Genomic DNA, 24,089 nt, shown 5'->3' on the forward strand with positions numbered 1-24,089 from the left:
AATAACTATAGCACGAAATTTTAAACCTATTTAAATTCTATATTGTAATAAACTAAAGTAGGAAGGAGAGAAAGTAAAGGAGGAAGAAAAGAAAATTGAAAGAAAGAGGAAGGCAAGAAAGAAGAAAGAAATTCAGATGATAAAAAGACTGATAGATGATAAGACGAAGGAGGGGGTGAGGGGCAGACTGAAAAAAGAGCCAGAGAGAGGAGAGAGAGGCAGAAACAAGAGAGGGAGAGGGAGACGTGGGGAGAACCAAACATAGTGAGCAGATCTCTTGTGCCAGGTGCTTCACATCCATCATTTCACATTTGTTCAACATGCATTCATCATATATTTAAGGTGTCAAGCAGGAGAGTGACGTGATCAGAGATGTGGTTTTTTTTGGTTTTTTTGGGTTTTTTGGTGAGGAAGAATGGCCCTGAGCTAATGTCTGTTGCCAATCTTCCTCTTTCTGCTTGAGGAAGACTGTCCCTGAGCTAACATCTTTGCCAGTCTTCCTCTATTTTATATATGGGATGCCACCACAGCATGGTTTGATGAGTGGTGAGTAGGTCCGTGCCTGGATTGGAACTGGAAAACCCCGGGCCGCTGAAGGGGAGCGTGCAAACTTAACCACTACACCACTGGGCCGGCCCCAGAAATGCGTTTTTGAAAGATCACTCTAGCTGCAGAGAGGGCCATGGGTGGATGCAGATAGACAATTTTGGAGGCTGTTGTGCACATCAAGGAGAGAGATGATATTGGCTTGGATTAGAGTGGTGGCAGGAGGATGCAGAGAAGCAGAGAGAGTTATTGGATTTTTAGAAGGAAGAACTGAAGAAACTAAGCCCTTTTCATATGTTCTCATTGTACCTTCTACTTCTCTCATCATAGCATTTATTACATTTTATTGAAATTGCCTGGTTACTCGTCTGTATTTCCCTCTAGACCTGGGCTGCCCGCTGTGGTAACCACTAGTTATATGTGGCTTTTAAGTACCTGAAATGTGGCTAGTGCAGTGTGAGATGTGCTCTAAGTGTAAAATATGCACCAAATTAGAAAAACTTAATTCAAAACAAAGGACATAAAATATTTATTAATAATTTCTATATTGATTACATATTAAAATGATTATTTTAGATATATTTGGTAAAATAAAATGTATTATTAAAATTAATTTTGTTGATTTCTTTTAAATTTCTTTAAAACAATTTTTTTATTGAGATAACACTGGTTTATAACATTATATACATTTCAGGTGTACATCATTATATTTCAATTTCTGTGTAGATTACATCATGTTCTCCACCCAAAGACTAATTACCATCCATCACCAAACACATGTGCCCTGTCACCTCTTTCACCCTCCTCCCTCTCCCCTCCCCCTCTGGTAACCACCAGTCTAATCTCTGTATCTATGTGTTTGTTTGGTTGTTGTTGTTTTTATCTTCTACTTATGAGTGAGATCATACAGTATATGACTTTCCCCCTCTGACTTATTTCACTTAGTATAATACCCTCAAGGTGCATCCATGTTGTCACAAATGGCAAGATTTCACCTTTTTTACAGCTGAGTAGTATTCCATTCCATATATACCACATCTTCTTTATCTACTCATCCCTTGATGGGCACTTAGGTTGTTTCCAAGTCTTGGCTATTGTGTATAATGCTGCAGTGAACATAGGGGTGCAAATATCTTTATGCATTCATGTTTTTGTGTTCTTTGGATAAATACCCAGCATTGGAATATCTGGATCATATGGTAGTTCTATTCTTAATTTGTTGAGAATTCTCCATACTGTTTTCCATAGCAGTTGTACCAGTTTACATTCCCACCAGCAGTGTATGACAGTTCTCTTTCTCTACATCCTTTCCAACACTTGTTATTTTTTGTCTTGTTAATTATAGCCATTCTGACCGTCTTGAGATGATATCTCGTTGTAGTTTTGATTTGCATTTCCCTAATACTTACTGATGTTGAACATCTTTTCATGTGCCTGTTGGCCATCTGTATATCTTCTTTGGAAAAAATGTCTGTTCAGGTCTTTTGCTCATTTTTTAATTGGGTTGTTTGTTTCTTTGTTGTTGGGGTGTATGAGTTCTTAACATATTTTAGATATTAACCCCTTATCAGATACATGGTTTGCACATATCTCCTCCCAATTGTTAGGTTGTCTTTTGTTTTGTTGATGGTTTCCTTTGCTGTGCAGAAGTTTTTAGTTTGATGTAATCCCATTTGTTTATTTTTTCTTTTGTTTCCCTTGCCTAGTCAGACATGGTATTTGAAAATGTGCTGCTAAGACCAATGTCATAGAGCATACTGCCTATTTTCTTCTAGAAGTTTTATGGTTTCAGGTCTTACATTCAAGTCTTTAATTCATTTTGAGTTAATTTCTGTGTATGGTGTAAGATAATGTTCTGCTTTCTTTTCTTTTCTTTTCTTTTTTGTGAGGAAGATTGGTCCTGAGCTAACATCTCTACCCATCTTCCTCTATTTTGTGTGTGGGATGCCACCACAGCATGGCTTGATGAGTTGTGTGTAGGTCCAAACCTGGGAACCCTGAGCCACCGAAGCAGAACACGCAAAGTTAACCGCTATGCCACCGGGCCGGCCCCTCTACTTTCATTCTTTTGCATGTGTCTGTCCAGGTTCCCCAGCACCATTTGTTGAAGAGACTTTCCTTTTTCCATTGTATACTCTTGGCTCCCTTGTCGAAAATTAGCTGTCCATAGATGTGTGGGTTTATTTCTGGGCTCTTGATTTTGTTCCATTGATCTGTGTGTCTGTTTTTCTGCCAGTACCATGCTGTTTTGATTACTACTGCTTTGCAGTATGTTTTAAAATAAGGGAAAGTGATACCTCCAGCTTTGTTCTTTTTTCTCAGGATTCCTTTGGCTATACAGGGTCTTTTATTGTTCCATATAAATTTTAGGATTCCTTGTTCTATTTCTGTGAAAAACATCATTGGAACTTTCATAGGGATTGCACTGAATCTGTAGATGGCTTTAGGAAGTATGGACATTTTAACTATGTTAATTCTTCCAATCCAAGAGCACAGAATATCTTTCCATTTCTCTGTGTCTTCTTCAATTTCTTTCAACAATGTTTTATAGTTTTTTTTTTAATTCTTTTTTTTTGTGTGTGTGTGAGGAAGATCAGCCCTGACCTAACATGTGCCAATCCTCCTCTTTTTTTGCTGAGGAAGACTGGCCCTGGGCTAACATCCATGCCCATCTTCCTCTACTTTATATGGGATGCTGCCACAGCATGGCTTGACAAGTGGTATGTCGGTGCGTGCCCGGGATCCGAACCAGCAAATCCCGGGCTGCCGCAGCGGAATGCGCACACTTAACTGCTTGTGCCACCGGCCGGCCCCTGTTTTATAGTTTTCAGTGTACAGATCTTTCACCTCTTTGGTTAAATTTATTCCTAGGTATTTTATTCTTTTTGTTGCAACTGTAAATGGGATTGTATTCTTAATGTGGCTACTAGAAAATTTTAAATTACACATGATTCAAATTATATTCCTATTGAACAGCACTATTATAGACCATATAAGAATTGAGGTATCTCCAAGACCTAGCACTTAATAAATATGCATTGAGGGCTGGCCCCGTGGCTTAGCGGTTAAGTGCTCGCGCTCCGCTACTGGCGGCCCCGGGTTCGGATCCCGGGCGTGCACTGACGCACCGCTTCTCCAGCCATGCTGAGGCTGCATCCCACATACAGCAACTAGAAGGATGTGCAGCTATGACATGTAACTATCTACTGGGGCTTTGAGGGGGGGGAATAAATAAAATCTTTAAAAATAAATAAATAAATAAATAAATATGCATTGAATGAATAAATATATTCAGTCAGAGCACCATTCAATTTCTAACTACAGGTATACATTAATGATGAAGGCTTTCGGCTTCAATGTTGGCTGACATTGTTGACAACGTTGACTTCACTGTTGGCTGAAAAAGAATGTACTTTCTAAACGAGCTAAACCCAAACATTGCCCAGAATTTGACCACAAATTTTAGAATACTTCTACAATTCATCTACTTGTCTCAAAAATTCCAGGGATATTTGTCTCCTTATGGACATAGTTCACTTTCAGCTCAGTCAATTGCTCTGGAAACTGAATAGCACAGATATGGCTCGATCACTGTGGACCATCTTAAGGTGTGGATCCTAAAGCAGTGACTAAAACATGAAACATAATACCTACGCATCAAAATCGGTGAAGCTCTTCTGAAGTTGTGACCTCATTTTCACCAAATAGTTTAGCACTTTCCCAAAGTCTGTGCTTCTACTGAGCTCAGGTGCTTGAGCAAAAGGAAAGGAGCATGGCACTCAGCTGACTCCACTGTCACAGCCAGTTCAAGTTGAACACTTGCACGTCTTTGAACACATCAGCACTGCTCTTGTTTTATTCCCCTGCAGCTTTACATGCACTGTGCTCAGCTGTCACATCACATCAATCAGAAAGAACAATTTCATGAGCCAGTAGGGGTCTGGCATGTTATATCTCTCAGAACCCTTTTAATTAATTCACTAAAATCTTTAATTTAAGGAAACAGCTCAGTAAATCTCATCGACAAGTTTCCACCGCTTAGCAGTTTGACAGCATTAAAATAAACTAGATCTCCATCTCTATATTTTCCAAATATACCAAAAGCTGAATATGGCTAAAGGCAGAAACACAAAGAAAATTCAGTCTTAATTCCTCCATCAACTCATGTGACTTGCAGAGCTCCCAGCCCATACTCTCCTAATGAATGACGTAATGGAAGCTGGGGCCCACTAATCGCTTTTGACATGAACAACTTGAATAACGTGTAGAAACCTTTTTTGCCCTGATCTGTGTCAAGTGAGCTTAGATTTTCCATATTTAAACAAACTTCTCAAGTTCCATACTGACAAGAGGTTAGGCCCTACTGGTTATTAGGCATACTTTTTTCCCGTGAAAATTTAAGTGGTCCACATTCCAAGGTCAAGAGAACAGGCATCTGGTATAAGGTCTGCAGGATGGACACCTCCACACTAAGCTTCATTGATGAAATGAAGTCATTTCATGCTAGAGGGTCCCCATCCTGGTATTTTCCCTATGTGTATAGTATGGGACGTGGCATGTTCATTCACTCAGCCAATATTTATTGAGTGTTTGCCATGTGCAAAGCAGGATGCAGGATATCAAGATAAATAATACTAATAGCTATCAGTTAATGATTCCCTATTATATCCTAGACCCTTTAAAATGCACAACACTGAAAGATTAACTCTATTTCACCGAAGAATAAAACACAGTCCCTACATTTAAGGAGTTTACATTTCACAAAGACTTCTGGTATATAGCATGGTATAGACTATATGTATAAGAAATCCTAGGGCCAGCCCCGTGGCTTAGCGGTTAAGTGTGCACGCTCCGCTGCTGGCGGCGTGGGTTCGGATCCCGGGCGTGCACCGATGCACCGCTTCTCCGGCCATGCTGAGGCCACGTCCCACATACAGCAACTAGAAGGATGTGCAACTATGACACACAACTATCTACTGGGGCTTTGGGGGAAATAAATAAATAAATAAAAAGGAATATGACTAAAAAAAAGAAAAATCCTAAATGCTGTTTCTAATGAAATGAACAAGTATGTCAGATTGTTTAATCTGTACTACCCAACAGCATCCCGAACTAAGCACTCCCTAAATGTTTGTTGACAGTGCCAACCAGCAGAGACAGTCTGTTTGCTATCTACACTAAGAAGAGCATGGCAAAAGATACTTAAAATGCATGTAGAAATAAAAAAGGAGAGACTAGGTAAATTACCTACCATAGAGATTTCTTTAAAATAATATGAATTAAACCTGGGCTGAGCTAGGTATAATCTTACCCACTTGAAGAAGGGACGTGTATTAGAATGAAGTAAAACAAAAACTCAAAGTCATCACCCATGGGAATGTTCATTACTCACCAGGGTGATGTTTTGGGGAGTCGACCTCCATTTGGCAAAATTACTATCACATCAAAATCTTATTCTAAGTATCAGGTGACAGCAGAAGCCAGAGCCGTGGAGCCTCATTTTGGGGCCTTTCAGAATGTAATTTACATCTAAATTAATTTGAGAGAGAAAAAGGAAGTAGAAAAAACTCTTTTAAAAATCGCATTTTAATTTTTTTCTCCAGGTCATCTCATTTTCTGCACTCCTAATATGACTTCCTTGACGCAGTCTGAGGCCAAGAGATCACGATGACAAAAAGAAATTATCAGTAAGAAAAGACGGCTCTTGACAACCCAAGCCCACTCCACCGTTCAGGAGACCTCGGGCCCCGTCCCCAATTCCCCGGCCGCCAGCGCCCCCTCCCTGGCGGCGGGCGCACAACAGCGGACAGCAGGCCAACACTGCCCTTTCCCGGACTTCAGGGCTTTCTTCTCCCCCCTCTCGGCCTCCCGTCGCTCCCGCCCCGTCCCGCCCCCGCAGCCCGGCGCCTCCGCACCCACGCGCCGCCCTGCCCCGGGCGTTCGCGGCTCCCGCGCACCGGGCCCGCGCTGCCCACCCACCGGCACGTCAAACGCCCTCTTTTCCACTGAAAAGTTTCTAGACGGTAGGGACTATTTTCTTCTAATGTAACCTTCCACCAAACTGGAGGGCAAGTTACCCGAGGCCGGAGAAGGGCTGGGGCGCGGGTGGCGGACTCGCGAGAGTCCGGGCTCTAAAAAAGAAGTCTCTCTTCCGGGAAAATGATTTATTGGGCTTTCAAGCCAGAGTATTGTTTGTTGGGTTAATTGTAAAAGGTGCACGGTGATACTAATTATTTAAGATGGAGATTTTTAAAAAATTAATATAAAATAGCTTCCAGTAGACAAATGGTTCTTGTCTTCAGACCTTGCAGTTCGTTCTACTGATTCTCGTGTGATCTGTCTCTCCCTCCTCCGGCTCCCAAATCCTTATGTTCATCTGTAGGGAAAACAAGGTCCCCTGGGAATGACTTCTTAAATCCTGGAGACAAAAGTTAAACCCAGAAACTGCTCTTGTAGGCAGTTGGCTAAATTCTATCTGTATTCAGGATAGGTAAACTAACCTGCAGACATATTTAATGATTAGGAGAACCGACTAGACCTGTATTTTTCAAATGGTGAGTGGCAAAATCAGTTTGACAAAGGGGAATTTGGGAGGGAGGAAGGGCAGGAAGGAGCTGGAATAAAAGAATAGAAAAATATTTACATAGTAAGGATCAATATTCTTTCATGAATCCTGTATCCTGAGAGAATACTGAGTGTGTTTTTGTGTGTACCAAGTCCAGATGTAGAATATATTTGTTGCTGTGGGTTGCTGTCAAAATACTTTTGAAAACCACTGCACTAGACAGTGGAATTATTTTAGGATGGTTAGATTGGCAAGATCTGAAAAATCATCTAGGGCTTGCCCTTGGCTTAGCGGTTAAGTGCAAGCGCTCCACTACTGGCGGCCCTGGCCCGGATCCTGGGCGCGCACCGACGCAGCGCTTCTCTGGCCATGCTGAGGCCGCATCCCACATACAGCAACTGGAAGGATGTGCAGCTATGACATACAACTATCTACTGGGGCTTTGGGAGAAAAATAAATAAATAAAATTATAAAAAAAAAAAAAGAAAAATCATCTAATTCACTATGCTTAGACAGTATTTCATTTAAAGAATAGTACAGACTTTATCTTTCTTGCTTATCATCCCATCTCAAAATCTGTTATTAATGATTTGTGAATAATTTGTTTCTTTAAAGCTATTATTTCAGTAAAGAAAGCTATAACCCAAAATATGAAGGCAAGTCTGCCAAGCTCTGCCTTTTTTCTACGGCTCCTCTTCTATGCTGTGACCCCAGGGCTGCCAACACATTCCAAAGTGTCAGAATAAATAAAATTATAAAAAAAAAAAAAAAAAATGGGCCGGCCCCGTGGCTTAGTGGTTAAGTGCACGCGCTCCGCTGCTGGCGGCCCGGGTTCGGATGCCGGGCGCGCACCGACGCACCGCTTCTCCGGCCATGCTGAGGCCGCTCCCACATACAGCAACTAGAAGGATATGCAACTATGACATACAACTATCTACTGGGGCTTTGGGGGAAAAAATAAATAAATAAAATTATAAAAAAAAAAAAGTGTCAGAAAGTGCCATCTCCAGTGCAGTCCCAGGAAGCCTGGGTGGCTGGAATATCATGTAATCAAGTACTCCCGTGGATCTATTTTATTTTTTTTTTATTTTTAAACAAATAGTTATTTTTCTGTTTCCCCTTATTGCTTATATAAAAATTTTTATCCTCCTGTATTAGGTAATATGAAAGCCTGAAGTGCTTGAATTTGACTTTTCCCTTCTCAGTAGGGGAAGCTCTCTTTTGTGCTAACCTGGGCTATGGTCTGTGACTGAATTTTCTATCTGTCTTACTCCTTGGTCATTACACACGCTCACCTCATTCCTCCCATTTTCATTACTTCAACATTTGGATTAGAAAGCCCACGTGTATGTGTGGGTGTAGGTGCTGATAGTAGGAACAGTCTACATTGTCTGGTGGGCCATTGGCCCAACAACAACAATAAGATAATTATTATCATTTATAGTTATATTAATAGCTAACATTTACTCAACACTTTTCTATGCTAAGCATCCTACGTGTATTAGGTCTGTGAATTCTCCTAACAACTCTGTCTCATAGTTAAAGAAACTGAGCTTAGACAAAGTTAAGTAATGTACTAGTTAGTGCTTGGCAGGACTCTTCACCCTCTGCCAGGCTTGCCTTTCACTTTTTTTCACTGATTCTCTGAATATTGAGCCTGAGCATTTTCCCCCAAAGACCTCCTGCCTAAAAGGCAGTTGTGATATCAATGAAATACTTATGTTCCTTGAAGTCATGCCTTGTTAACCGGCATCTGAAGTGCACCAGGCACACTCCACAGGTCTTGCCTACCAGGCAGGAGGAGGTCATTGCAAACACGGACCGAGGAACGGGAGCCCCTAGGTAAAATGTTCACAAAGCTGTACATCGATGTGCCTTGGGAGAGAGGAAAAGCAAACACTGTAAACTTACTTAACTAGTTTTATTTCCTTTACATGTTGGTCATGGGTCAGGGCTACTATTCAGCTAGTTGTTTAACTTTTTGAGTATCAACTCTGGCAATAAATCTTGGAGTTTGACCTATGGGGCTATGGGGCAGCTGTTAGAGATCTATGAAGGAAAGGAACAGGGGACTGTGAGAATTTTAGTGCAATTATAAAAATAATGTAGTCATGTATCGCATAATGATGGACTGCATATCGGATGGTGGTCCAATGAGCTTAGTACCATATAGCCTAGCTGTGTAGTAAGCTACACCATCTAGGTTTGTGTAACTCTATGATGTTCACACAATGACAAAATTGCCTAACAACAAGTTTCTCAGCATATCCCCGTGGTTAAGCGACATGTGACTGTATTTTGAAAAATAGTGTGCTTTCCTTTTTTCCTTTCTGAATAAATGACTATCCTTAGTTGGCTCTTGGCATCCATCTGCCTGGGGGAGATAAGGATTTGTTACAGGAGGAATGGGGAAAAAAATACTGAGATATTCAGCTTCTGACATTCAACATAGGATTTTATAGCAAGACAAGAATTTTCTAAGTCAGATTGGTGGCTTGAAAGAAGATTTCCTAAATTCCTTTTAAGATTAAAAAAAAATTCTGTAACTCCCTGAAGAGCCCAGCTTGGAGGACTTAACTCAGCGAGTTTTCCCAAAAGGCTGCCCGGCCATGATGCCTGCTGCTCAGTGGTAGAAAGACATGGAGTGGAGAAAGGCAGAGGAGCCTGTGTTTTTGGTCTTGGCGGATAATGGAAAGAAGAAGAAAGAGAGAAAAAAGGGGAAAGGGAAAACTCTCAGATGTGTGTCCTGATTTCTCTTCTCCAGGCTTCTGTCTAGAGATGACGAGGTACATCAGATAACTGGAGGGAATAGCAGGGACCTGTCCCATCTGGGCCCCTGTGAGGAGGCACAGGATGCTCTGTATCCTCCTCTGGCAGAGCACATCAGGTACAAGTGTGAGTCAACTGTAGTCAGGCAGGAGGCCCTGAGGTCTAGCTTTCCTGGGCTGCTGTCAGTGAGGGCCACAGTGGCTGAATGCCTGGCTGAGAAGCTTGCTGGAGGGGTGACCTTAGTGGGGCAAAGTAACACTGTACTGAGGGCTGCAGCATGAACCGCCTCCCCACCACCCTAAGGTCAGGGTCAAATGGGCCTCACAGACAAACTGTAATGGGACCTGTAGAGCCAGAGAGCTGAGGGAAGGTTGAGGGAGAGCCACGAGGCCTAAGCAACCTAAGGGAGGCCAGCTCACAAGTTATATCCACATGGTCTTGAGCCACAAATTTCAGCTGCAAACACAAGCAGGGAAAGCAGTGGTGAGGTGGAGAAGGCACATTGCTCCAAGGCCAGATGATTCAAAGAACACTGCACTTGGGGGTCTCTGGATTCTCTCCTTCTGTGTACAGTTGCATAAGCCATGCTTGTCCCCTAATACACTTGGAGAAAATCTGGGGAAATGGTGAAAGTCTGAGAAGGCTGAGAAAACTGAGTGTTACTTTCCTACAGAGAATGAGTGTTAACTAAAAGGATTGTTTAAATTATTTGACGAGACTCAACATTGTTTTTTGCTTTTCTGTAAGTTATTTTTAAAAGATGATTATGAAATATTTAAGAACAACAAGAAATAAGTAATATAGGGCTAGCCCCAGTGGCCTAGTGGTTAAGTTTGGCGTGTTCCTCTTCAGTGGCCTGGGTTTGGTTCCTGGGAATGGACCTACACGACTCTCTGTCAGTGGCCATGCTGTGGTGGTGGCTCACATAGAAAAAGAGGAAGATTGGCAGCAGATGTTAGCTCAGGGTGAATCTCCCTCAGCAAAAAAAAAAAAAAATTAGAAATAAGTAATATAATGAATCTATGTACCTACCACTCAGTATAAAAATAAAACATTACCAGTACAGTTGAAACTTCCAGTTTATCACTTGACAAATACCGCTTTTATGAGTTTGAACAGTATGAAATTGCCAATATTAGATTGGTTTTTATCCACAAAATCCCCAGCAATTTTATATGATTCAATCTAATATTTTATTTAACTTACTTTTTGGGTTTGATCAGTACCTTGATCATTCTGTTGCCCACTTGGAATTCCTTTCTTCCTTTCCTTCGTTTATCTACGTCCCACCCATTCTTTTTTTTTTTATTATTATTTTTTCTTATTTTTTTATTTTTTAAATGTTCTTTTTTTTTTTTTTTAGATTTTATTTATTCATTTTTTTCCCCCCAAAGCCCCAGCAGACAGTTGCATGTCATAGGTTCACATCCCTCTAGTTGCTGTACGTGGGACTCGCTCGCGTTGGACGGAGAAGTGGTGCCTCGGGGCGCGCCCAGGAGCGGAACCCGGGCCGCCAGCATCAGAGCGCGCGCACTCAACCGCTAAGCCACGGAGCCGGCCCAACCACCCATTCTTCAAGACATGATCTGGGCCTCACTCCTTTCAAGAAGTTTTCACTGAAGACTTGAGCGTGCATAGAACTTGCCTTTCTCTTTTCAGAATGTACTGTCTGTCTCACACAGTTAGAATTGTTTTATATGTCATATCCTTTAATTGTCTGGACCACACAAATTAGCACTTGTAAATATTATGTTACCTGTTATGCTGTTTTGTTAACTAATATGTGGAAGAAATAATAGGCATTTACTAAATATTTGGCTGATTAAAGACAATAAACTACTTATTCCTTGGAAATTATTACTTCCAGCAATTTTATAAAAGATGATGAAGCCCAAGACCCAAACTATTTAGAAGATAACTTATGGGGCCGGCCCCATGGCTTAGCGGTTAAGTGCACACGCTCCGCTACTGGTGGCCCGAGTTCGGATCCCGGGCGCTCACCGACGCACTGCTTCTCCGGCCATGCTGAGGCCGCGTCCCACATACAGCAACTAGAAGGATGTGCAACTATGACATACAACTATCTACTGGGGCTCTGGGGGGAAAAAGAAAAAAAAAGGAGGAGGATTGGCAATAGATGTTAGCTCAGAGCCGGTCTTCCTCAGCAAAAAGAGGAGGATTAGCACAGATGTTAGCTCAGGGCTGATCTCCCTCACCAAAAAAAAAAAAAAAAGAAGATAACTTACGGCGAGAAACCTGGGACAAAATCAGAATAGGGAAACTGTCATCCATGAGTGTAATAAAATTTTATCATGTTCCATAAAATACTTATACTATGATATATGATATTTTAAGAATTAGTAATAAAAGCCACCAATTATGGAGTAACTAATATAAGCCAGGTACTGTCCTAGGCATTTTATATATTATATCTCTAATACAATAACCCTGCAATGTAGGTAATATCAAGATCTATCCAGTTCACCATACTATCTCCCATTCTTAACCATAAAATTATTCTGGGGCAATTTCTTATTTTTTAGTCCAATCTTCTGCCAATGTATTAATCAGTATAGTTAGGCTATGCTGAATTAACAAATTAATCGTGGAAGTAACCCATCACTTATACTTGCATTCCATTTACCAGGACTCCATCTTGAGGCCCTACCTAATACAGCTGCAAGGAAAGCTGGGAAATGTAGAAAGCATATGAATATTCAGTGAGCCACAGCCAATGAATCAGGTGAAGTAGGGCCAGGCATCCCAGGAAGGTCACTATATTTGCAGGGTTGGAGAATCAGAGATAACCTCCTCAATTCCAATGGTGTCGATTCAACTGGCTGAGGTAGCTAGACTACCTGATCATCTTTCAGGTCTTAGAGGTTCCTGGAATTTCCCAGATATTGAAGAACATCTTGGGCAAAGATAAAGAAAGAAATGAAATAATAATAGTATTACTACCAATAAATAGTACTTGTAATAATAATAATAAACCACTTGTTAAAGTGAGAGGTATCTCTAGTTCTTTGGGCCTACATGTTCATATGATTATTGAGAGATGTATCATTTCTCTGGGAAGAGAGAGAGTGAAGCATCTTGTCCAATGAGCCCAGGGCCTGAGGTTCTTTCCCTGGGGTTCATGCACAGGCACATGAATGGGCTTCAAGCCTGAAAGTATTTGCACAACTTTGTGTATATGTACAAATGTGCATTTTTCCAGGGGAGATAATCCATAGCTTTTATAGAGATTTTCAAGGGGTTCATAATGCAGAAAAGTTTTAAGATTCACTTTTCTAAGCTAGGACTAAGATCTCTGAATAGGAGAAGCAGAGATCAAGGCTGCCAGGAAGCAGGGTGCGTAGGAAAGAGGAACTCATATTCACACCTGACTCACAGTACTTACACACCAATGTGTTAACATGCAAACCTAGAAATGAGAATTGTTTCCTGGATGAATGAAGGTTAAATTGTTTTCCTCCTATAAAATGATTTTAAATTAGTGAATCCTGGCACTTTCACATTTTCAGATTTTGTTACCTTTATGTTTCAGGCAATAGAAAAAGCATTAAAAATGAATCCTTGGCTGTCATAGGAGATGGCCTCCTTGCTACTTCCAACTCCTATTGTACATACTCAACAATGAGAAGAGACCCAGAAGGATCTGACCACTTATCAATGCCAGAAACCTTTAAAACTCAATTCTGGAGGATACCTCAATCTCCTCATCTGTAAAATAATGATATTAATCCTCATGTCCTTCAAAAGAATGAATTATTTAATGTCTGCAGTTGTGTTCTGGAGATTATCCATGACTATAATAAAATACAAACACTGTTAAATTTGAAAAGCATGTATCCTAGAGAAGAAAGGAAATTTTAATTAAATTTTACTTTGCAATCTATTATAATGGACAAGCCACATAACAAGTGTGTCTATAAAGTAAACCAATTCGTTTTTCCATGAAGCTTTATGGAATCAGTCTAATTACTTGATAATCACACCTGCTCAACTCTGTAGCAATAAACTAGATGAAAGAAGTTTGCTTCTGGGTGTCTCAAATAATATTAATTTAATTCAAAGTTTAACTAAATTATTATCTTCCATGAAATCATACAGCAACTCACAGAGAAGTCTTGATGACTGAAGTAGTTGCTGCTCATGCATTTCTTGCAAAATACATTTTGAAGACAGACTTTCAATTGCTTCTTAATGAAAGCTAATGAGGAACTCTTCTTTTAGAAACCCAGTTTTAAAACTTCCTCTGGCTATTTCTCATCTCCTGAGAATTTTCTGAGCCCCCAGGAAAGTCCTCAGCTCCTCTAAACATAAGGAGGTAGCAAATAAAATTCCTAAATAAAGTCTAGCAGCAGCCTCCGAGTTCCCCATTTTTTATTTGACACTGGTCAAACATAGATCAGCATTTGCTTTTTATTTTCCTGTCAAGTGAAGCATTTCAGTGTCCTCATACATGTTGACTTCTCTTGACTCCCAGGCTCAGTGCGATCAGCTGTCAATCTTTTTGAGCTGGGAGATGCTCAGATGGTGAAAATTTCTCCACTGTTTTTCTGTCTCTTACATCTTCCAAAATGAGGGCCCACCCGGCGGCACAAGCGGCTAAGTGCGCACGCTCCGCTGCGGAGACCCGGGGTTTGCCGGTTTGGATCTCGGGCGTGCACCGACGCACCGCTTGTCAGGCCATGCTGTGGCGGCATCCCATATAAAGTAGAGGAAGATAGGCATGGATGTTAGCCCAGGGCCAGTCTTCCTCAGCAAAAAAAAAAAAAAAAAAAAGGAGGGTTGGCAGATGTTAGCTCAGGGCCCATCTTCCTCACACACAAAAAAAAAATCTTCCAAAATGAGTAGCTCCCTTTGAGCTCCTGGTTTGAACCACCCTGAGTGTGTGTTGTAGAGCAGGATGCTTGTTTTTAAAGAAATCTGGCATTGTCCCCCACAAAGCTGCTTTCTGCCTGGACTGACCTCACAATCCTCTCTACTCCCCACCTCAACACGTACTGGTTAGCCTCACACTGAACCTGAGCTGTGGTCAGTGATTGGGTCTGTATATTAGCAAAATGACAGCAGAGAGGCACCCATGGCTCACTGCTTTTGAAGACGTGCTGAAATCATTTGTCTCTCTGCCTTGACGCTGTCCAAGCTACAGGTGGTTCCAATTTTCAACTCATGGCAGAAACCATAAGCCAAGGAAGCAAATAAGTGTTCCCATAGACTGTAGAAAAGAAATACTCTTCTGCTACCTAACTGTGAAATGCATAACTTGGGACTTCCATTAACTTTTGACCTTCCTTCCTAGAAACCCATACGGAGAGGATTCCTTTTTTCTAAGTTGGCTACTGAAGACTGGCGTAGCTTTTTAGCAGCAGTATTAGGGTTCAATTTCTTCAATATACCCAACTAGATTGGCTTTCAGACCTCGCCCCAATATGTCACAGAGGCACATGTGAACTGATTTCTAAGGATTCGACCCAGGTTATTTGTTCTGCTGCTTTGTTTCCCATCATTATCAAGATGGTTCAAGTATAAGAGAAACCACAGCTATCAGTTCTACTGCTTCACTCCAGAAACTTGTGTGTTAGCTGACGATAGCAAAATGTTCCAACACTGCTCAGATTAATATGGACATTCCCTCTTTAGCACAGGGAATACGTTCCTGGAAATGGCAGCGCTAACACTATAGTCTTTTTTGAGATGCTGCTCCAGTGTTGCAAGGTGGTAGAATTTTCTTCAAATCCTCTGAAGTTATAAAATGTCTCTACCCTTGATTTCTTCCAGCTATCAGTCATTCAACTGTTGATTGATCCTCCCAGACGGTGGCAGTTTGGATACCTTTTATAATGTCAAAGAGCTTACTCCATTCCCTGATTGTTGATCCTTACTCTTGTTTTCTGAATTCTTTACTCAAGGGTGCCTCCAGCCCCCACAAAACTCCTATGTTAACATTCAGCACAATATTCTAACTTTATTTCTCTGTGGTAGGCACAGCACTATTCCTCATACACATTTTGTTAGCCATTATGGGTGAAAACTGTCTCCCATGGCCAAAACTAAATAATAGAAAAATAAGTCACAAAGAAGTAAACAACACACCACAGAACTCACTCAGCTGAAGTAGCAGCTCCACAGCTCCCACCCTGGTCCAGGCTACCATCACCTCTCATCTGGATTATTGCAAGAGCCTCCTAACTCGTCTCCCTGCTTTCACCCTCGTCTCTACAAGGAATTCTCTATAAGCAGCCAGAGTGTTCCTTAAACATGTTAGCCAAGTCATATCACTCCTTGGCTTAAAATCTTCCAACGACTTCACTTGCACTAAGAGTAAAACCTGAACTTGGCTTCACTTTCTTCAGGTCTGTGCTCCAATGTCACCTTAATGACAAAGCATCTCCAATCACCCCACAAAAAATAACACCTCCCCACCCCCACACCACACTCCCAATTCTCCCATCTTGCCCTTTTCTCCATCCATAGCACCTATCACCATATCACATATTATATATTTATTAATATATAACATTCCCATTCCAAATACTTTTCTTACAATGTGATGTTTCTACTACTCCCTTTGAGAGATATTCCCCACTCGCCTTGAGTCGAGGTGAGCCTGTAACGATAGTGGAAGTGATGCTATGTGACCTCTGAGGCTAGGTCACAAAAAGCCATACAACCACTGCCTGGTCCTCGTGGGGCACTCAATCTTGGAACTCAACCACTATGATATGAGGAAGCCCAGGCACATGGAGAGGCCAACAGCCAGCTGTTCTGGCCAACAGCACCAGCTGCAGTCCAAGCCAACAGTCATCATCAACTTCCAGACTTTTGAGGAAGCTTTTGAGTTGACTTCAGCCCCAGCCACTGCGTGAGACTCCAAGTGAGAACCGCTTAGCTTAGCCTAATCATCTCCCAGAACCATGAGAGATAATAATAAAATTGTTGTTGTTCTAAGCCACTAGGTTTTGGGACCATTTGTTATTCAACTGTAGATATTGGAATAATTTGTTTATGTGTATATTGTATGTCTCTCCCCACTACAGTATAAGCTTCATGAGTTCAGGGATTTTGTTTGTTTTCTTTGTTGCTGTATTCCCAGCACTGAGAACAGTGCCTGGCATATAGCAAGTACTCAGTAAATATTTGTTGAATGAATGATGCATTTTCAATATGGTATGCTAATGGTTATTGGCCAACAGTACATGGTACAGTCTGCTGGCCTAGATGTCATTGGCAGAGAGCACGAGCTGGCACTTAGGGCATGGCAAAATATGTTTCAACAAGAATATTTCAGAGGCAAATTATGTTGTAATGAATTATAATAATTATTGTAGGAAAGCATAAAATAGGATTACAACTTCATATAGAATTTGTCTTTTGGTGATTGATTCCATAATCCCACTATGGGCTTTTCCAGACCAGGTCTGGAAAGGCTTCAGAGGTTTAGTGATTCTTTCAATTCAAATAATGAAGTTCTTTCTAAGAATGACTAGTTGAAATCACTCACATGTTTTTGGTATGAAGTGGAAAGAAAATGGGTGGTGGCACGTGCAGCCATGTGCATGGTGCATAATTTGGAATGCCTACTTCCACTGCCTATTTTCGTAGTCTGATGTTTGAATGGAGTGTGTATGTAAAGAGAAGGAATAAATATGGTTCTGGATCTCCCCAATGTTGCACCAACATTTAGCACTTGGTTTGGAGCAAATATTTGTGTATTGCTTAAAGAGCAACAACATCCTCAAATATCCAAGGAAAATATTAAAATTTTACCATCATCTGGGGAGGTAATAAATGACAAAATCTCTTAGCTATCCGGAAACGAGGTTAGTTTTTGTTTGGAGAAAAACAACAGGTGGATGGTCTTGACTAGACTAATAAATTTCTTTGGACCAATCCGTCTCAGCCTCGATTGGAGCAAAAAGCACAGATGTGGAGTCTACAGTTTCTTAGAACTGAGCATCTTGGCTGCTTCTATTTACCATGGTTTCAAAGCAGTTTACGTACATGAATCACCTTGATAAGCAATCATGTGTGACTTCTTTCCAGAATCCAGAAAGGTTCAGGGTAAAAATGGTTTTTAAAATTACTTCACTTAAGGCTACTGCCATAAGACTACTTGGTTGAATGTCTCTTGAGGAAAAGTGAGTGCCATTTTGCTGCCTTTGTTCCAATGACAGTTCTTGGTGCCATTGGGCCTCACCATCTGGCCTGTGGCATGAAGTTCCCCTCTTGCTTTGAGTGGAAAGTGGGGAGATTCCCAAAATTTCCTGGAAAGTCCAGGCAAGTGAATTGGGGAATATTTTCTTTAGAAATTCCATTTTTCTCACCCAAACCTAGATATTGTTTCTGAAGCTAATTATTCTTTATTTCATTAAAAAAAATGTTTTTATTTATTTATTTATTCGCAGCCCCAGACAAACTTGACTAGAAAAGAAGCCCGGGCAGGGGTTAGGATGAGCCCATGACGTGTCACGCGCTTCAACCAATTGAAAGGCCACGACAGGGGGAGGGCGGAAGTGACGAGCCGTATCCCTCCGCGGGGCGAGAGGGTCGGTGGGGGGAGTCGGCGTCTCTCTCCCCCGCGCCAGCTCCCGTACACGGAGCCGCATTCCTTGGCCCCCCCACCCCCCTCCCTCCCTCGGGGCCCCCCCCCGCCCCCCTCGGGAAAAAAATCCACCCGAAGTCACTCGAACCTGAGGGAGGTTTCCTTTCACCCTCGGGGAGACGAGCTTTCAACGGTTCCCTCTTCTCCGTCTACCCCCAAGCCCCCGTCCCCTCCCCTGCTCCCACCCCCTTCTCCCGGCGCCGGGTGCAAGGTCCCTTTAAGGCGACGGCGCCTTCCTCGGGTCAGACTACCGGCGGCGACGACCACGGGAGGTGAGTGAGCGAGCGAGCCTTCTCTCTCCCCACCCCCTGTTCCCGGGGGTTCCGTTATCTTTTCGCTCGGCGAGGCGTTCCGAGGCGAGACAATGAGAGGGGGATGGGGCGGGTACGAGGGGTGGGGGCGGGGGCCCGGTGGCGCGCGCCTCCGCCCCCCTCGAGTGGCGGCGCGGCCCGCGGCGGCGGCGGGCGTGGGGTGCGGCGCGGGAGCGCGTGTGTGTGTGCGTGTGCGCCCCGGGAGCTGCGGGAGGTGCGCGGCGGGCCGGCCGGGGAGGCCCCTGCCGGCCACCCCCGCCCCCCGGCGCCCGCCGCGGCGCGCGCGCGCGCACTCGCGCCCCACGGCCCCGCACACACGACGTCCACACGCACGCCCGGCGCGAGGCGCCTCGGAGGAGTGGGCGGGCGCGGGCGCGGGCGGCGGCGGCCCGCTGGGGAAGGGGCGGGGGCGCGGGCGGCGGCGAGGCAGCGGGCGCGGCGGGAGGGGCGGGCGAGGGGGCGAGGCCGCGCGCGGGGAGGGGGGCGGGGTCACGTCCCCCGAGGGAGGTGTAGTGCGCGGCCCTGCCGCCTCACCCCCGCCTGGGAAGGAGTGGGGCGCTCTTTTTGAGCGCGAGCAGTAAAATGAGTGATTGGTGAGCCGCTCCCCTGCGTTATGTAATCCCCGCTCGGTCCAATCGCACATCCCAAGCTTTAGTGCACTGCAGTTAGTTTACAGAGTCTGCTCCCTCGGCCCTAAAATTTCTTTGGGATGGCGCCGTGATTTATAAAATGGGATGGGGTAGAGAATTTTTATTTTCTGATGGTTATATCCTGCCGCGGTGGGCGCCATGTTTATCCCAGGGACTATTTTCTGGAATCTTAGCACCGACTGAAAAGGAGTGACGTCGCTGATCCACCTGCGGTCCCTCTTTTCTGCGAGTTGTCCTGATTTCCTCTCCCGTTAGAGGCGGGATTCTCTCAAACTGTTAATAACGCTGGACGTTTCTCAGCTCTCTTGTATTGGACATTCTTAGCTCAGAAAAGGGTAGAGCTGAAAAGAGTCTTCTAAGTTGTTTAGCCCAGTCTCGTTTTCCAGATGGAAATTGAGATAAGTTGTACTATCTCAGAACAGCTGTCTTCGTGTTGCAGACTGGAGCCCAGCCCTTTACATTCTTTTAAAAAGACACCTCCCACCGCAGCTCAAAACCCCACAGAAACGGAGTTTTACTTTCTAAGGAATTTTCCCATGTAGATGAAAGGGAAAGGACGGGGGCGGGGAGGGTTGCTTCTTGGCGAATGACACTGAATTTGGAGATCCGTTGCTCTTGGGACTGGTAGTTGGACTCTGAATTCGAGGTGTTCACAATCGTTCTTAACTTACGGGTGCATAAAAAATACCTCACAGATTGCTAGAAGTGCGGTTGTGAGGGCCTCATCCCCAAGTCTCTTTGGGTGAGATGGGGAGGGGGGTGTCATCTTCTCTACATTTAACCTGCAGTCCTTCGTTGAGAATTATTAGTTTAGCATAGAAGTGCTCAAAACATAATCTTAAAACAATGAAATTCAATCTGTGCCCTCTATTTCCTTCCCCTTTCCTGTATTACGGTTATACCAGCTGTGATGTTGGTGTATCTTAAAGTAAAGGAACTGACAAAATGAAGACTCGAGATGAACAGGATTTTATTAGAGTTTCTACACTCACTTTGAACCAATGGTATAATCTAGGAAAGCAGTTCTCAAAGTGTGGTCCACTGACCCCTGGAGATCCCCTTAGACCTTTTCAGAGGAGCCACGAGGTCATATAAGATGCTATTTATCTTTATCACTGTTGTTTGCACTGATAGTCCTAAAGCAGTGCTGGGTGAAACTACTGGTGGCGCTTTAGCACAAAGCAAGGCAGTTGCATGAAACTCTGTTATAGTTACTTGAGAATGTTGTTGATAAAGCAGTAAAAAATGATTGATTTTATTAAATCTCAGCCCTTGAGTACGTGTCTCTTTAATTTTTAAGAATCTGTGACCAAATGGGAAGTAGGCATAAAGCGCCTAATGCTGCCTACTCAGGTATGAGCCTTGTCATAAGGAAAAGCACTTGGGAGATTGAGTTGAAAGCTGCTCTTTTCGTGGAACAGCGTCTTTACTTGAAAGAATGACAAACGACAGTTTTTCACACTTGAGTGTTTGGCGCGTGTTTTCTTGAAAATAAAGTGAGCTTATCACTTTGAGGAAAACACTTGACAGTATTTGTTACCAATGATAAAAATTTGAGAGTGAAAATGAGAATTTTTAAAAAGTCGACATCTGAAGTTTGACAGCTTCATAGCATTTGAAAGATTTTTCTTATAATATCGGTGTTAATTAATGACTGTGATTTTTTAAAAATATTGTATAATGAAATGTATCAACATTTGGAAGATTGGCATAACTCACTAAATCTCTATTTTCCCAATGACCAATGCATGACGTTTTAAAATCACCGTGGGTGAAAAGAACCTTTCAAAATGTAAGATACACCAGTAGATTTTAATGTCACGAAGTACGAAAAGTTCATTGATATGGTTTCAGATCCCAAGATACAATTATCCTTTAAGAAACTGCCATTTGTTGAGTTTTAGTATTTTGTCAATATAAACAGTTATCTGAAAAGGTTTATAGAATATTTCTCCCTTTTCCTACTGTGTGAGGCAAGATCTTTGTTATAAACTTAACCAAAACAACATATAGCAACAGACTGAATGCAGAAACAGCTATGAGAATGTGACTGCCTTCATTAAGCTAGACATAAAAGATTTGCGAAAATGTAAAACAGTATTAGGGGGAAAAATAGTCATTTTTAATTGAAAATGTTATTTATGTTAACATATAATGGGTTTGTTTTTAAATGTACTGATAAGTGTTTAAAGTTTTTCTGTTTTAATTTCTAATATGGTAAATATCAAAAGATATAATCCACATAAATAAAAGCTCTTTGGAGTCCTCAATAGTTTTAAGAGTGTAAAGGGGTCCTGAGACCCCAAAATTTGAGAGTCCTTAGGTCTTTCCTGTGCTTCTGCTGCTGTGATCATCTAAGTCTGCCTCCATTTAGGAACTTCTGGAGAACTGATAAATGTTAGTTTGAGTTAATAATGGAAGAGGCAGTGACTTGGAGAAGAATTCTAGAGCAACAAAGCTTGATTTGAATCCTGGCTGGAATATTTACTAACTGGGGCAAGTTACTTAATCTCTCTAAACCTCTGTTTTGACCTCATCTGTAAAATGTAGTACTTAGGGTATATAATTGTGAGAATTCATGGAGTTAATGAATGTAAAGTGCAGAATAATGCCTGGCCATATCACAGTAAAAAAAAATGTAGTCCAGATAGTTTTTCAGTCTTTATTCTCCATATAAGTCTTTTTGTTGAAGGTGGAGATTTCTGATTTAAATCTCAAATTCTAGAGCTTGTTGGTGCCTTTGTCGTAATATCAGTATGGTAAGACTTTGCTAGATTCCTTGGCATTCTGGTTTGTGATGTTAAGCCATATCCACAAAAACATTTTTACATATAATTCAGGGGAGAAGAGGTGGAGGGAAATAGACTGACGTATTGCTAGTATTTGGCAGAGTAAAATGAAATCCGGAGAGTAGAAATAGAATTGAGACAACATACAACTGTGAGTGAAGAAAAGCTTTTCTTAGGATAGGAACTCCTGAATATTGAACCTTTTAAAAATAGGGAATCTATTGCTTTCTTTAGTTGTTTTAGTAAAGAGCACATAACTAATTTTTGGGTGCTTCTTAATAGGAGATTTGCTGCCAGAGAAGTGGAAAGTATTTTGTGTTTGGAAATATTAGCTTATTAAGACTATTTAAGGACCCATTGTGAATATTATGTGAGGTTCTACAACAGTTAGATCCTGTGAGGGACAGAAAGGGCCATGCAAAAGACTGGATAAATAAAAGCTGCTTGTTACAAGTTTAACAATAATTAGTTTTATAGCCATATTAAGTATTCAGCCCTATAGGTTTTCTGGAATTAGTCCTTTTTTTTTTTTTGGTGAGAAAGATTGGCCCTGAGCTAACATCTCTGCCAGTCTTCCTCTGTTTTGTATGTGAGCTGCCATAGCGTGGCCACTGGCTGACAAGTAGCGTAGGCCCATGCCTCAGAACTGAACCTGGGCCACTGAAGTGGAGCGCGCCAAACTGAAACCACCAGGCCATGGGGCCGGCCCCTGGAATTAGTCCTTCTTAAAGCTAAAAAATGGTAATTTGAAAACAAATACCAGTTATTTTGAGAATTATTGTTTTCTCAACCTGGAGCAAGAGAGAGTGGTATTCTTACAATTTTTGTTTGTCTTTTAAAACGTTTTTCCTGTTCCAAATGTTCTTTTTATCTTGATTTATGGGCGGGTATGTACTAACGGTGAATTGAAGATGTTAGTTTCTGAATTCCTCATTCTTGGAATTTACTTTATAGCTTTGAAAGAACCAGACAAATTACAGGAATTCAAAGCTTCAAGAGCCAAATCTGTCTGGAGAGTTTTGGTAGAAACAGATGTTTTCCTAATCTTATTTGGGATGAAGATAGGTAAACATTTGCTGCCCATTAGATATCTCAAAAGTAGACTGACAGGTGTATCTGCAAGATTCTTTCTGCTGCTTTTGAGTAACAGATTGTTTGTAGAGTCTCTGTGTGTCGTACCTTTTTAGTTATGTAGGCTTTTACTGATTAGCTGATTATGTAGGACCTGCGTATAAAGTAGAGTTTATTTGCCATATTTACCAGCATTTAAGATACAATCCACTCCTCCCCAGAAAGGTATGTATCTGGTACACCCATATTAATGAATGGAAAGATCAATGCCAAAGACTTAAGACTATGGGAATTGCTAATAGTCCTGTGTGAGCTGCAGTGTTGAGTAAAGCCTACTGAGTACACAAAACTCGTGTTACAGTGTAATTACTACTGCAAAATGCAGAAATCAAGTAGGTTACCAAGATGTCAAATAATGGCTTGGATTAATGGAAAATGGCAATGTTGATTATCACATCTTACAGTATCTCCTTGGTAGCCTATCTATATCCCATCTTAGATTCATTTCTTTTTTCTAATATTACGTAATTTTTTTGCTACATCCTAAAAAATCTGTATATACAATCTATGTGAAAATTGCTCCTAGAAATAAGAACATGTTAACAGAAAATTCAACCAACAGGGCTACCAGTTTGATTTAGTAAATGGCAGAAAGAAAATGGCAGAATCGAACAACTAAAATATGAGTAGGTAGTTTTCCCCCCAAGTTTTTTTTCTTTTTTTCCAATTTCAGCATTATTGAGGTATAATTGACATATAAAATTGTAAGATATT

General features: G+C 41.9%; 1 protein-coding gene and 1 long non-coding RNA gene across 10 annotated transcripts in view; both read left to right on the forward strand.

The window, feature by feature from the left end:
- The window catches only part of LOC147917949 (uncharacterized), a 33,229-nt gene extending 21,438 nt beyond the window's left edge, over positions 1-11,791 (forward strand). For all 3 annotated transcript variants that reach the window (XR_015555106.1, XR_015555105.1, XR_015555102.1), the window contains one exon: positions 6,150-11,791. This is a non-coding gene — a long non-coding RNA (uncharacterized LOC147917949). The remainder of the gene's footprint in view (positions 1-6,149) is intronic.
- A 6,688-nt stretch (positions 11,792-18,479) lies between these two features.
- The window catches only part of POGZ (pogo transposable element derived with ZNF domain), a 44,574-nt gene continuing 38,964 nt past the window's right edge, over positions 18,480-24,089 (forward strand). For 3 of the 7 annotated variants that reach the window (XM_087443263.1, XM_004436012.3, XM_014791825.2), the window contains exon 1: positions 18,482-18,766. The gene's annotated coding sequence lies outside the window, so the exon portion shown is untranslated. Of the gene's footprint in view, positions 18,767-24,089 lie in introns of all 7 variants that reach the window. The other 4 variants (XM_004436014.3, XM_004436016.3, XM_014791824.2 and 1 more) reach the window with 3 other exon arrangements.

This window comes from Ceratotherium simum, chromosome 2, assembly GCF_057802395.1.
Source record: "Ceratotherium simum simum isolate JZ-2026a chromosome 2, ASM5780239v1, whole genome shotgun sequence".
NCBI classification, from domain to species: domain Eukaryota; kingdom Metazoa; phylum Chordata; class Mammalia; order Perissodactyla; family Rhinocerotidae; genus Ceratotherium; species Ceratotherium simum.